We start from the raw sequence: 13,122 nt of genomic DNA, 5'->3' as shown, positions 1-13,122 counted from the left end.
TCTGCTTCCGCTTTATGGGGGAGTTTACCTCATTCACATTTATGGTTAAAACTAGAAATTCTATATTTCCTGCCATCTTATTATCCGCAAATTATACTTCTCTCTTTCCTTTTCACCTTTCCCTCCTCCCTAATATTTAATTTATGAGCACCACTTGCCTCAAGCAGCCCTCCCCATTTAGAGTCCCTCCCCCTTTTTTATACCTTTGCCCTACTATTTCTATGTTCCCTTCTTTTTAGCCTACTCCTTTTCACCTTTTCCCTCCCGCTTTTCAATAAGGTGAGAGAAGTTTCTCTGTAAACCAAATATGTCTTATTTTTCTCTTTGACCCAAAATTTGATGAGAGTAAGATTCACACAATGTTCATCTGCCTTCCTTCTTTCTCTCTCTCATATACAGTAGTTTTCCTTTGTCCCTTCATGAGATATAATTTCCCTCATTTTACCTTCACTTTACCCTTTTTCTGGTTTAATCCCCTTTCCACCTCTGGTTTCTTTTTTATATTGTAACAGTAAAATCAAATTGTACATGTGCTCTCTATGTATACCCATAACAGAAATAACAGTTCTCAAGAGTTCTTTTTAAACCTTTTTATGCTTTTATTTGGAGGTCAAATTTTTTCTTTAGCTCTGGTGTTTTCATCAGAAATGAATGGAATTCACCTGTTTTTTGAATGTCCATCTTCTTCCCTGGAAGAAAATGCTTAGTTTATTGGGGTAGTTTATTCTTGACTATATTCCAAGTTTCTTTGCCTTTCAGAATATCAGATTCCAGGCCCTTCAATCCTTTAAGGTGGAAGTTGCTAGATTCCTAGTAATCCTTATTGTGGCTCCTTTGTATTTGAAATGTTTTTTTCTGGCTGCTTATAATATTTTTTCCTTGCTCCAATAGTTTTGAAATTTAGCCACGAAATTCCTTGGAGTTTTAATTTTGGGGTCTCTTTCAGGAGGTATTCGGTGAATTCTTTCAGTAGCTATTTTCCCTTCTGATTCTATGGCATCAGGGCAATTCTCTTTGATGATTAAGTGAAAAATAGTGTCTAGGCTCTTTTTTTTTTATCATGATTTTTAGAGAGTCCAATAATCCTTAGATTGTCTCTCCTAGATCTATTTTCCAGGTTGAAATTATGGTTTTTTTTGACACTCAACTTTCCTTTGGAGTCCCATTCTCACACCCATACTTTGCTACTGAAAAACCAAACCTTTGACTATAGGTATGCTATGCTATGCAGATTTGTCATAACTTTCCAAAGAGCAAAAGTCTTTTAATTTCATTAAATTGCTGTCTGCTGTGATCTTTGAGCCTTATAAAATATGATACTGCTGCTCCTTCTTCTCCCTGTTTGCCAGAAAGTGATGAGATCAGTTGCTAATATATCCAAGATGTTTTGATGTTGAACTTTAAGTCAGCTTTTGTTTTCCTCTTTAACTCTCCAGAGGCTTCTTATTTCTTTTCACTTTCTGCCATCAGAGTATTGTTATCTTCATATCTGAGATAGAGAAATAAAGTATTTATTAAGTACTTACTATATGCTAGCTACTGGAGCGTTTTCTGTTGTGTCTGACACTTTCTGATTCCATTTGGGCTTTTCTTGACCAAGATACTGGAATGGTTTGCCATTTCCTACTCCCGCTTATTTTATAGATGAAGCAGTTAAGACAGGATTAAGTGACTTGCTCAGGGTCAGGTAACTAGTAAATGTCTGTTGCCAGATTTGAACTAGAGTCTTCCTGACTCCAGGCTCTGCACTATCTACCTTTTTACCTAATTGCCAAGGAAGTTAAATTCTAATTGGAGAAGACTGCATTTAAAAAATAGAAAGGGAGATGGGGGTAAGGGACGGTAGTCTGATAAATTAATGTTTTTGAGTAATAGTTAAGGAAGTCCACTGAGTCAGGATTAGAGCTTGGAATGAAGTGAATGTGGTCTAGGTATCTGGTGATAATGGGACTCGCCCATCAGAATCTCCCAGTGAGAAGGCTGTTGGGAAGGAGCTAGGATGTCTGGAGAGTGAGGAATAGATCTGGGAGTAATTGTCTTATCTTTTAGACACATTACTGTCATAAGTATCTCATTTTATTCTCCAGAAGTCTTAATATTGCTACTTGGGATCATTCACTTGGAGAACTCCCAACTATATAGTTTAGGGCTACTTATTTTCTCCTAAATTTTGTCATCTCTGTCTCTATATTTAATTTTAATATGCTTGTCTAATATGCTAGCTGCATATTATTTTATTTTACCTATTTTTAAAAGTCGAAAATAAACATACCCCCCCCAACTATCCAAGGCAAGGTTTTTATAAGTCATTTTTAAAAAAAATATTAGTAGTCAACATAATAGCAATATTGTATGATGATCAGCTTGAAAGACAGCAATTTTCAGCAATATAGTGATCCAAAAACATTCATGATGAAAAATGTTATCCAGATCCCAGAAAAAGAACTAATGGAATATGAATTTCCTTTTTTCCCTTCCTTTTGTCCTGTTTCTTTTTTTACAACTTGATTAATAGGAAAATGTTTTACATGATTGGACATTTACAACTTATATCAAATTGCTTACCCATTTTAGTGCAGGGAGAGGTGAGGGAGGAATAGAAAGAAAATATGGAACTCATTTTAAAAAAATGACTGTTAACTTGTCTTTACATGTATTTTGGAAAAAATAAAATATTAAAAAGGGAAAGTATTAGAAATCAGTTAAGTCCATATAAAATTTCTTAATATGAATGCTTCAAAAGAACCAATTCTTTTTTCAAAATAGAATATTTATTAAAGAATAATAAATTAGAATTCATTCCTTGTCTGAATGACTTAAAGAGGAATTAGCATAGTCACCAGAGTAAATGCATAAAGAAGGGAAGAACTCAGAATTGTATTTGATTTTGAAGATAATAAGAAGTGAAGTGGAGAAACTGACACAGTCAGAACTGTGTTGTAGAAAGATCACTTCAGCTGCAGGATGGACAGTGAACTACAGGAGGGACAGATTCAAGGCAAGTATTCAAAAATCTATTGCATGAAATATGAAGTGATGAAGGCAGTGTACCAGGATGTGAGAATGGCATGTAGGGTACACTTGTGAGATTCTGTAAAAGTAGAATTAGTATGGCTTAAAGCCCATTGAATATGTGAAGTGAGTGTGACAGGAATAGAGGATGATACCAGAGTTGTGAACAGGGGAAAAGACCATTAAATTTGTTATTAAGAGATCATTGATAGTTCTGGTGTACTCCCTTGGAGAATAATTTCTGAATTTCAGGGGTTTGAGAAGTTGTAGGGTTAAGAAAAAATGTCTAAGCCTCTATCTTTTTTTTTTTTTTAACTTCAAAATGCCTTTATTTACATATTTTATTACATTGTGATCAATAAAATATGAATTTAATATTCCTGATTTTCTTCATTTCTTGAGGTTTATGTGATTTATTTTTTTTAATTTTGAAAAAAATTTCTTTCCAACATTATCCCTTGCACTCACTTTTGTTCCGACTTTTTCCCTACCTCCTTCCACCCCCTCCCCCAGATGGCAAGCAGTCCTATACATGTTAAATATGTCACAGTATATCCTAGATACAATATATGTGTGTAGAATCGAACAGTTCTCTTGTTGCACAGGAAGAATTGGATTCAGAAGGTAAAAATAACCTGGGAAGAAAGACAAAAATGCAAACAGTTTACATTCATTTCCCAGTATTCTTTTTTGGGTGTAGCTGCTTCTGTCCATCATTGATCAATTGAAACTGGGTTAGATCTTTTCTTTGTCGAAGAAATCCACTTCATCAGAATACATCCTCATACAGTATCGTTGTTGAAGTATATAATGGTCTCCTGGTTCTGCTCATTTCACTTAGCATCAGTTCATGTAAGTCTCTCCAATCCTTTCTGTATTCATCCTGCTGGTCATTTCTTACAGAACTAATATTCCATAACATTCATATACCACAATTTATTCAGCCATTCTCCAATTGATGGGCATCCATTCATTTTCCAGTTTCTAGCCACTCAAACAGGGCTGCCACAAACATTTTGGCACATACTGGTCCCTTTCCCTTCTTTAGTATCTCCTTGGGGTGTAAGCCCAGTAATAGCACTGCTGGGTCAAAGGGTATGCACAATTTTATAGCTCTTTGAGCATAGTTCCAGATTGCTCTCCAGAATGGTTGGATTCGTTCACAACTCCACCAACAAGGCATCAGCGTCCCAGTTTTCCCGCATCCCCTCCAACATTCATCATTATTTTTTTCTGTCAGCTTAGCTAATCTGACAGGTGTGTAGTGGTATCTCAGAGTTGTCTTAATTTGCATTTCTCTGATCAATAGCTAAGCCTCCATCTTATTCATGTGATCCAGTAAAATAATCCTATAAAATAACACTATGGTAGTTTGATTTAATACTAATTCTGTGAATTAATCTCTGTAGTGTTGTCATTTAAGTAACTCATTATATTGTCAAAAATAGAGGTAATTTAGCTTCCTTTGTATTTTTCTATACTTACTCCTTTCACTTTTTTTTTGTTTTTGCTAGAATTTTGCACTATCTCTAATAATATCTGATTGTAGCTCTATTACTTACCCTCTTATTGGAAAATCTAATGTTTTGCCAATAGAAATAAATGTTACCTCTTAGTTTTAGAAAGACATTTTTGATTGCTTTAAGGAAAAATCCCTCATCCTTTTAAATGTTTTTATTGTAAATGATTTCAATATTTTGACTTAAGGCCTTCTGTATCTTAATCTATTTATGTAATTTTGATTATTAATATGATTCATTGTAATAGCTTATAGTTTTTATATTGAACCACCTTTGGATTCCTGATTGCAATGAAATTAAAAAAAAAAAAAAAACTAAAGTAAAATCTTGATTTAAACACTGCATTTGAATTTAATATGAATACCTTCTGGCATTTTCTTGTCAACACCTCTTCAGTCATAATTATTAATTTTAGCTATACTGGTCTAAAAATATTTGTAGCAGGCACTGATAGCACTTTATTCTAAAAAGAGATATGAGGTGATAATTTTAAATTACTTTCATTTGAACCTCTAATTTTGAATTCAAATGAATAGATGATTCAGTAGACAAGAGCTATGTAATTGAGTTTTGTATTTTACTAGATTTGCCTATGAATAATTATCCAGTATTATCATTTTTCATTCCTATATATTCTTTACTGTTACCTGAGATATAAGGCAAGGCATCTTGGTGATCTTCTAGCAGGAGCAATTTATAATCATGTTGTGGAAACACAAGACAATTGAAGTTAAAACATGAATAAGGATAAGCATAGGACTTGTATTTTCATCGATATAGAGGACTTTCAAGTGAGAAAGCTCCACAGCAGCTTTTCTACTTCTTATGATCTTACAGTATTATCTAGAAGACTGAGGTCTTAAGTGACTTCACTAAGATCACACATATTTTCCTGGATTTTTTAAGGCCAGGTTTTTTATACATAAGGCCATCATGCCATTGTTAATGTTACAGGTAGAAAGAGAATGCTTATTGAATTTCATAGATGGAGATTTAAAATAATTTGAGATAAACACCAGGGAGGATAGACATCTATTTCCTTAGCCATCTTTTGTCATTATAAAGAAACATAAAAGTATCTCCAAAATCATAGTATAAAATTTTAAGCCTCTAAAGCTTAAAATTCCACTAAGATTTTTGGAGCATCCCTGTACTTAGATGAAAGATCACAAATTTGCCCTATCCTGTTTAACTCATAAAATCACAGTAATTTATAAATCGAAGGAAAGTTGGAGAAAATTATAGTATAATCCATTCATCTTACTTTTTCCCAATAAAAATTCATTTTTATAAAGGAAAAAGTCTTTCACCAACATCAGAAATAACAGATGAAGATATCAACAGTGTAAAACTCCTTTTCTGACATTTTCTGTTTTTTCTATCTCTTTTCTCCCTCCTTTCCTTCTCAAATCTCAAGTCTATATCTTCTTGATTCCAGATCCATCTTGCTATCCACTATGCTATCTGACTGCCAAAACTACTCGTATTGTTAATTGCATGGAAGTTTTATTAGTAAATGGAGATGTTGGGACTGGAATTACTGATAAAGTATATCTTAGGTTTTGGTGATGCAGCCTAGCAAAGTGTAGAATCATTACCAGACTGATTGAATCAAGGTGGATTAATTTTTGTTGTTATTGTTCCCAGCAACTTGTGAAATTTATATAGTAAGACAAAGCGAATTGTGATCTGACTTGGCCAAGCAAGGGCCTACATATGAAATTGTAGAACCATAAAGTAAAATATTGAATGCAAAATTAGAAGAGGCAGGATAACCTGCTTTATAATCTAAGAGATGGGTTTCTAGGTGGCACAGTGGATAGGTAATACCTAAATTCAAATGTGGTTGTATCACTCTGGGCAAGTAACTTAACCTGTTTGTTTCTGTTTCCACATCTGTAAAGTGAAATAGAGAAGGACATAGCAAAACTGGTCTGATAAGAAAAGAAAACCCAAAATGAGCTCATTCAGATTAAGTTAAAACTGAAATGACTAAACAACATAATTAATAGTTGTTTTGCAAAACAAACAGAACAACAAGAGACACCAACAAAAACATTTTCTATAATGAAATTCCTCACCACCACTAATTTTTGACCCTGATTTTTTTTTCTTCATTTCTCCCTCCTCAGGATTATTATAAAGAAAAGAAAAGAAAACAAGAAAGAAAACTTTTTAAGTATACAAAATATTTTCCTGTGTGATTCCTTACTCATTGATTTGAGAGTTGAGAAAATTGAGGTACGAGATAAATTGGTCATAGTTAAGCAATTTCCATTTCTAAAATATAGTTAAGAACAGTTGAAATTGCTTTTTCATAAGTAGCAAAAAATTCAATGGATTTCCATTTTGGATTATTAACATTTGAAATAATTTTCTTTATTGTAGATCATCTTCAAAATCTGAGGAAGCCATCAGTAAAAGCACAGAAATTTTTTTGAATGTTTAAAGTTTGCCTAAGATCCTAAAGAGCTGAAATGGGGGCTATCTTTCTTCAGTAAGTACCTAATATTTTTATTTTGCTTATTTTATCTTTTTTTTCCTTTATAGTCGGCATTTAAAGTAGGGAAAAAGGACAAACATTGGTTATTTTAGCTTTCATCTTTTAAAAAATTTATATCTTTATTCTTCATTTTTAAAAATATTGATATAATGGAAATACTTGAATAATAGGCTATATGGTATTCAATAAATAAGTATTCAATAAAAATAAGTTAATCTTTTAACTTCTTAGAATAAGTATTTTAACTTTTTATATTATTAGAGTTTATATAATACATTTTAAATTACTGATTCAATTATGTAAACATTCTGCCTTAGGGTTCTGGAGATAGAAAGACAAAGTGAAATATTCCCTGCCCACAAGTAACTTATATGTTGTAAACAGATAAGTAAATACAAGATATATACAAAATAAACATTAAAGTAGTTTCCTGGAAATGGAAGCACCAACAGTGGAGCCACCAGAAAGGACTTCATGTAGAAGTCAGACCTTGTGAGTTTGAGGTTGCAAAAGGGCAGAGGTCAAGGGTTAGGTTTCCAGGCATATTATTTTGCATATAATATAAGGCATTGTTCTGTAATAGGAATAATATTTGGCTGTTAATAAGCCTCTTGGGGTAAAATGTAGAAGACCTAAGGTAGAGTTCCAAGAGTTCAGTCTTAAAAAGTTAGATTGAAACTAAATTGTGAAAGGGTTAAAATGGCAGTATAATGTTCGGGCTAGCTTTCTGGAGGTCCTTTGGAAGGGCCTTGGTCTCAGCAGGATAGACGCCAGGAGAATGAACAAAAATAGAGTCCAAAGTCTTTATTGTCTCTTAAGCAGTCTGTGTCTGTCATAGTCTGACACAGTCTCCTCCAGCAGTCTGCCACTCTGCCAGTCTGACTTTATGTCCCCAGTTCTTATATACTGTATTACAATTGCATCATTACAGCATACTGAATATATGTGAACTAGAGAGCTATCACATCACCATGCTAAGTACTAAGTATATGTAAACTAGATAACCATTGTCTCATCAATTCCTTTGAGTTAACACTTTGTTTCAAGTATACTTTTCCAGAGTTCTGGCTCTCCACAGCAGAGAGAACAATTAGTATTTTATCTTAAAGGTAGCAGATTGCTGCTGAATCTTCCTGGGTAAAGGAATACTATAGTCAAACATGTGCACTAGGAATTTGGCATCTGAGAAAATTGAAGTGGAGAAGGGGAGATACTGCAGCCAAGGAGACTGATTAGGTGGCTTTAGGAGGCTTTTGCAGTCGTCCAGGTAAGAAGTAAATAGAATAGGTGTTAATCTTGTAGAACTATATTAAGTACTAAGTACATGTACTGAACTAGAGAACTATTATTAATCACCATGCTAAACTAGCACTGACTTAACACCTTGTAAGAATCCATATTTTAAGTACTGAGTTTTGGCCCATAAGAGAAGCATACTGGTGTCTTCAACAGAAATTGGGGAAATGGTGAAATGAGATGAGGGTGAAAAAGGGAAAGATAGTAAATTCCATTTTAAGACACATTTAATTTGAGAGAAAGAGAGCCTAAAGGCAGCTGATGATGATGAGGCTGAAGAACAAGTACAAATAAATTATTATATAAAACAATTGTGATAAAAATTCAACAGAGATGATTTACTGGTAATACAAAGATCTTTATGCTGGGCTTTCCAAAATTTAGTAGGTTTGGGTTGTGGCTATCCCACTTATCCCTTTGTAGATGAACCAGAGATACCTCATGTATAAAGTGGATGAAGTGCTTTTTTAAAACATAGCTGCATATTAGTTATTAGCAATGCCAGTCATATAAATATTATAATAGGGTATCATTAATAAAATGTGTTTCAGGATCACTGGAGAGCTTTTTTTGTTGTGAAAATTTGAGAAATTGGTTTTATATTCATGCTTAGAAAAACCGGCTAGCATAGTAAATAGAAATAGTTTTTCAGAAAAGAGCTTTGGTTCCTTAAGGACTTCTCAAGTACCCACTTAAGTTCTTGATTAAGATTTCAAATCACTGCTCCATTTAATATGGGATAGGTGATTTTAACTTGAAAAAGAAGATATACTGCCAACTGATGGCCTCATCTAGTAATAGATTCCACTATAAAACAAGAGACGTATTTTTTTCATCTTTAATATTTTAGTTTTCCTCAGTTATGTAAATATACAAGTCTTTGTTAAAAAAAGTTTTGAGTTCCAAATTCTTTCCCTTTTCTCTTTTCCTTCTTTTTGAAACCTGATTTGATATATATACAATCATATTAATCATTTCCACAAGAATCAGAACAAAGGGAAAAACCATAAAGGAAAAAAAAAAAAGTGAAAACAGTATACTTTGATATGCATGCAGACTTTAGTTTTTCTTCTGGATGTGCAAAACATTTTCCATCATGAGTCTTTTGGAATTACCTTGGATCATTGTATTTTTGAAAAGAAATAAGTCTTATCATAGTTGATCATTTCACCATGTTGCTGTACTGTGTACAGTGTTTTCCTAGTTCTGCTCACTTCACTCAGCAGCATTTCATATAAGTCTTTCCAGGCTTTTCTGAAATCATTCTGCTCATGATTTCTTATAGCACAATAGTATTTCATTACATTAATATATCACAGTTTGTTGAGCTGTTCCCCAATTGGTGTATATCCCCTAAATGCTCAATTCTTTGCTACTAAAAAAAGAGCTGCTAAGAATATTTTTGTACATTTCTCTTTTTTATGATCTATTTGGGATATAGACTTATTAGGAGTATTGCTGGATCAGAGAGTATGCAGTTTTATAATCTTTTGTGCATAGTTCCAAGGTGCTTTCCAGAATAGTTGTATCAATTCACAATTACCAACATTGTATTAGCTTTCTAATTTTCCCACAACTTCTCCAACATTTGTCATTTTCCATTTCTCATTTTAGTCAATCTGATAGGTGTGAAGTGCTACCTCAAAGTTGTTTATTTTGCATTTCTCTAATTAATAATGATTTGGAGCATTTTTTCATATAACTATAGATACCTTTAATTTCTTCATCTGAAAACTGCCAAATTAGTTAATCTTTAGATTAGGGCAGTTTTATTTTGCAAACAACATATCCCCTAAATGTCGGAATTTATATATCAAAACAAGTGTTATCATTTAAAGTTGCATCTTGGGTGTTTCTACGTTTATTAACCTCATTAAAATATTTTTGGAGTACTTCTTTTGGAATTCTCCTTAGAGCCAACGTGTCAACCATATGTAGTTTAGTCTTTTACTTTGTAACCATAGCCTTGGTCATATTTCCCTGCCATCCTTCCCAACTTCCCTCTTGTAGGACAAGAGCATTTTTCAAGTGTTAGATCCCTCAGGGCACACTTAGCTTAAGGTCCCCATCTCCTTTCACAGACCATCTCTTTTCACCCATGTGAGCTTTCATTAATGAAACCCACTCCCACCACCAAGTAAGAATTTTTTTCTTTGTCCCCACCCCACCCTTTTCAAACATTTCCCTTCTTTACCTCTCTCTAGTAAGTTTTCTTTCTGATACCACAGTGCTTGTTTTTCATTTGAATTTGGGGTCATCACACATTCCTCTCTGACCTCCTCTGTTCTCTCCCTTTCATGTACCTTCCCATAGCAGATATTTGTCAAATTATTTTTGACATTTTTAAGTTTCTGTTTTAAAGGTATTTTATTTTTAAAAATTATTGGATATTTAGAAAGTAAAGATTTTTAATTCTTGGAAAAACTCTTTCATTCCACAAATATTTTAATATTTGTATGCAATTGTATTCCAAAATACATTATGGATTATATTATGGTGGGGAAAGGAGATTATGTGGACTAATCTGTTTATCAAAACTAAGATAAATAATTTATAATATATTTAAGAACATTTGTACTTAACAATGCCAAAAGAAAACATCCTCCAGTTGTTGACTTAATTATTAACTAGAAAACAGTGTGATGTGGTTAAGAATTTCAGCAGTGTTTAGGACATGATTCTTCATCTTCCTCTCCCCAAACTTTTTATTGTAATATATTTCTTAAAAGTATCTTCTATAAAGGATAGTTTAATAGTGCTGTGGGTTGTGGAAAGGATAACATTGTGATGCTTCTCTCTAAATGTACTGCTGTTAAGTTTCATGTCCAAAACAATCATGTATTTTTGGTCATGGCCTACCAGTTCCTTTCACTATTATGAGAGAATGAAGTGAAGGAATTCATATGTTACAGAGTATAGCTGTTTTTTTTTTTTTTTTAATATAAGAAAAAGCAGTTAGTTTCTTTTCTGATAATAGAGATGAGTTAATATCAACCATTAGTTTCCAGTTTATCACAAGTTTATTCCATAAACAGTTATGTAGATTACTATCAATGTAGCTTGTAGTATTATGTATATGTAGTATTATCTAATAGAATGCATTGCTGCTATAATATCAGTTAAATAATATAGAAACTGTGAAAGTTCTATTTTTTTCTTTCTTTACAATGTTTTATTTTGTTCTGATTTGTTTTTATAGATTTCAGGAATAGTTTGTCAAAATAAATCATTATTGGATATACCCTAACTAGCGAAAAATGTCTTATGCTAAATAGCTCTGCTTGGCCAAGAAGAAAAGTGTATTTATTATGGTTGAACGTAGGAATAAAATAATTATCACTTTTTCAGTAAAACATGCTCTTTAGGCATTTGTTAAAGAAACTGACAACCTTCTTATTGAAAATATGACTGGTAATATTTCAGTTTCTTTGTAAGTAGAGTCTAAGAAAAATCCAACAGTGTTCTTGTGGCAATATTAATACCATACGCAAAAGATAAAGGTATAAAACATATTCCTTATCATCACATTATTTAGTTTTCTGAGATACCCATCAGGAAAATTTTTTTAAAACAACTTGTTTATAAAAATATAAAATTGTTGAATTCTTAATGACAGCATAGCTTTTGAAACAGTGACTAGTAGGGTAGGATACAGAAATTTCTGAATAGAGAATGGTCTCATTGATCTTGTTTTATGTTTTTACTTGAAAAAGAAATAATTTAGCTGCAAAACATTTTTGCTTTTGAGGCTTCTTAATGTAATGCGAGCATGTATGAATTGGGCAGTGTAGTTTCAAAGCTGCAGTCCCAATTTCTGTAAATGCCCCTGTGTTTTCCAATTCTAGTTTAGCTTCTGCCTCAGGGATTTCTTCCTGTAAAAGTATGAACTATTTACACAGTTACTAAGAGAAGTTTGTAAAGATCATCTTGTGGTAATGCTGCCTGTCTTGCGTTCTTTGACAACATGGCATGCTCCTGCTTTGTCTCAGAAAATAACTGTGGTTAGATGGTCATGAATTCTGCTTTATACAAATATTGTGAAAGAACCTTATGTAGTATGCCCTTTTAACACAGTTTTCATAGCTGCAAGTGTCTCCTTTTGACTGCCACATGACACATAAAGTAGTAAATGAAGCAACATTTATTGATGTTGGTTTTAGTACACTATTCATAAGTAAAAGAACATAAGTTATTAAAGGCCAGAATTTTATGTGACTGCTCGTCATGTTTGTTTGTGACATTTGCTATTTATTTCCTTAATATATTGGAGTTTGAGGGTCAGAAGAGATAAAGCATCAGTTGAATTTACTCATATTTGTAGATTAGTAACGAAGATGTGACATAAAATCTAGGGAGTAAGGATTCTGGGTTATTTACTAAGGTCATAGATGAAATGACTAATTGTGACATCCAGACAAATAAAACTAATAGGGGAATAATAGACTGGCAGAAAGTATATTGTTTAAGTGTCTCAGGCAAAATTCTGTTAAAAGGAAGTAGGGGAAAGAGGTAAAATAATAGAAAGTTTGTTATAGAAAACTGTTGATTTGGAAGATTTTTGAGAGTGAATAGTTAGGTGGAGACTTGAACTAAGCAGAGCCACAATTTCCTTTTCTGATAATTGGCAGGAAGAATTCAACTAGATTATTGCTGAGGTAACTGTTACCTTTGAAATTGTATGATTTAGTAGTTTCTAATTATAATTATCCTTAAGATTGAGTCTTTCTCCTTCCAGTTGGTTTTATAGTAATTTTTTTTTTTTCATTATAAAAGTTATCCTTTGGTAGTTTG

General features: G+C 32.8%; 1 protein-coding gene across 4 annotated transcripts in view; it reads left to right on the top strand.

Annotated features, from left to right (window-relative positions):
* The window catches only part of PIK3CB (phosphatidylinositol-4,5-bisphosphate 3-kinase catalytic subunit beta), a 149,402-nt gene that overhangs the window by 51,868 nt on the left and 84,412 nt on the right, over nucleotides 1-13,122 (top strand). For 2 of the 4 annotated variants that reach the window (XM_031959814.1, XM_031959815.1), the window contains one exon: nucleotides 6,921-7,029. The gene's annotated coding sequence lies outside the window, so the exon portion shown is untranslated. Of the gene's footprint in view, nucleotides 1-6,664; nucleotides 6,774-6,920; nucleotides 7,030-8,135; nucleotides 8,303-13,122 lie in introns of those variants that run through there. The other 2 variants (XM_031959816.1, XM_031959817.1) reach the window with 2 other exon arrangements.

Source organism: Sarcophilus harrisii, chromosome 3 (genome assembly GCF_902635505.1).
Source record: "Sarcophilus harrisii chromosome 3, mSarHar1.11, whole genome shotgun sequence".
NCBI classification, from domain to species: domain Eukaryota; kingdom Metazoa; phylum Chordata; class Mammalia; order Dasyuromorphia; family Dasyuridae; genus Sarcophilus; species Sarcophilus harrisii.
Note: the sequence above shows the minus strand (reverse complement) of the source record. Positions and strands in the feature narration are given on the sequence as shown.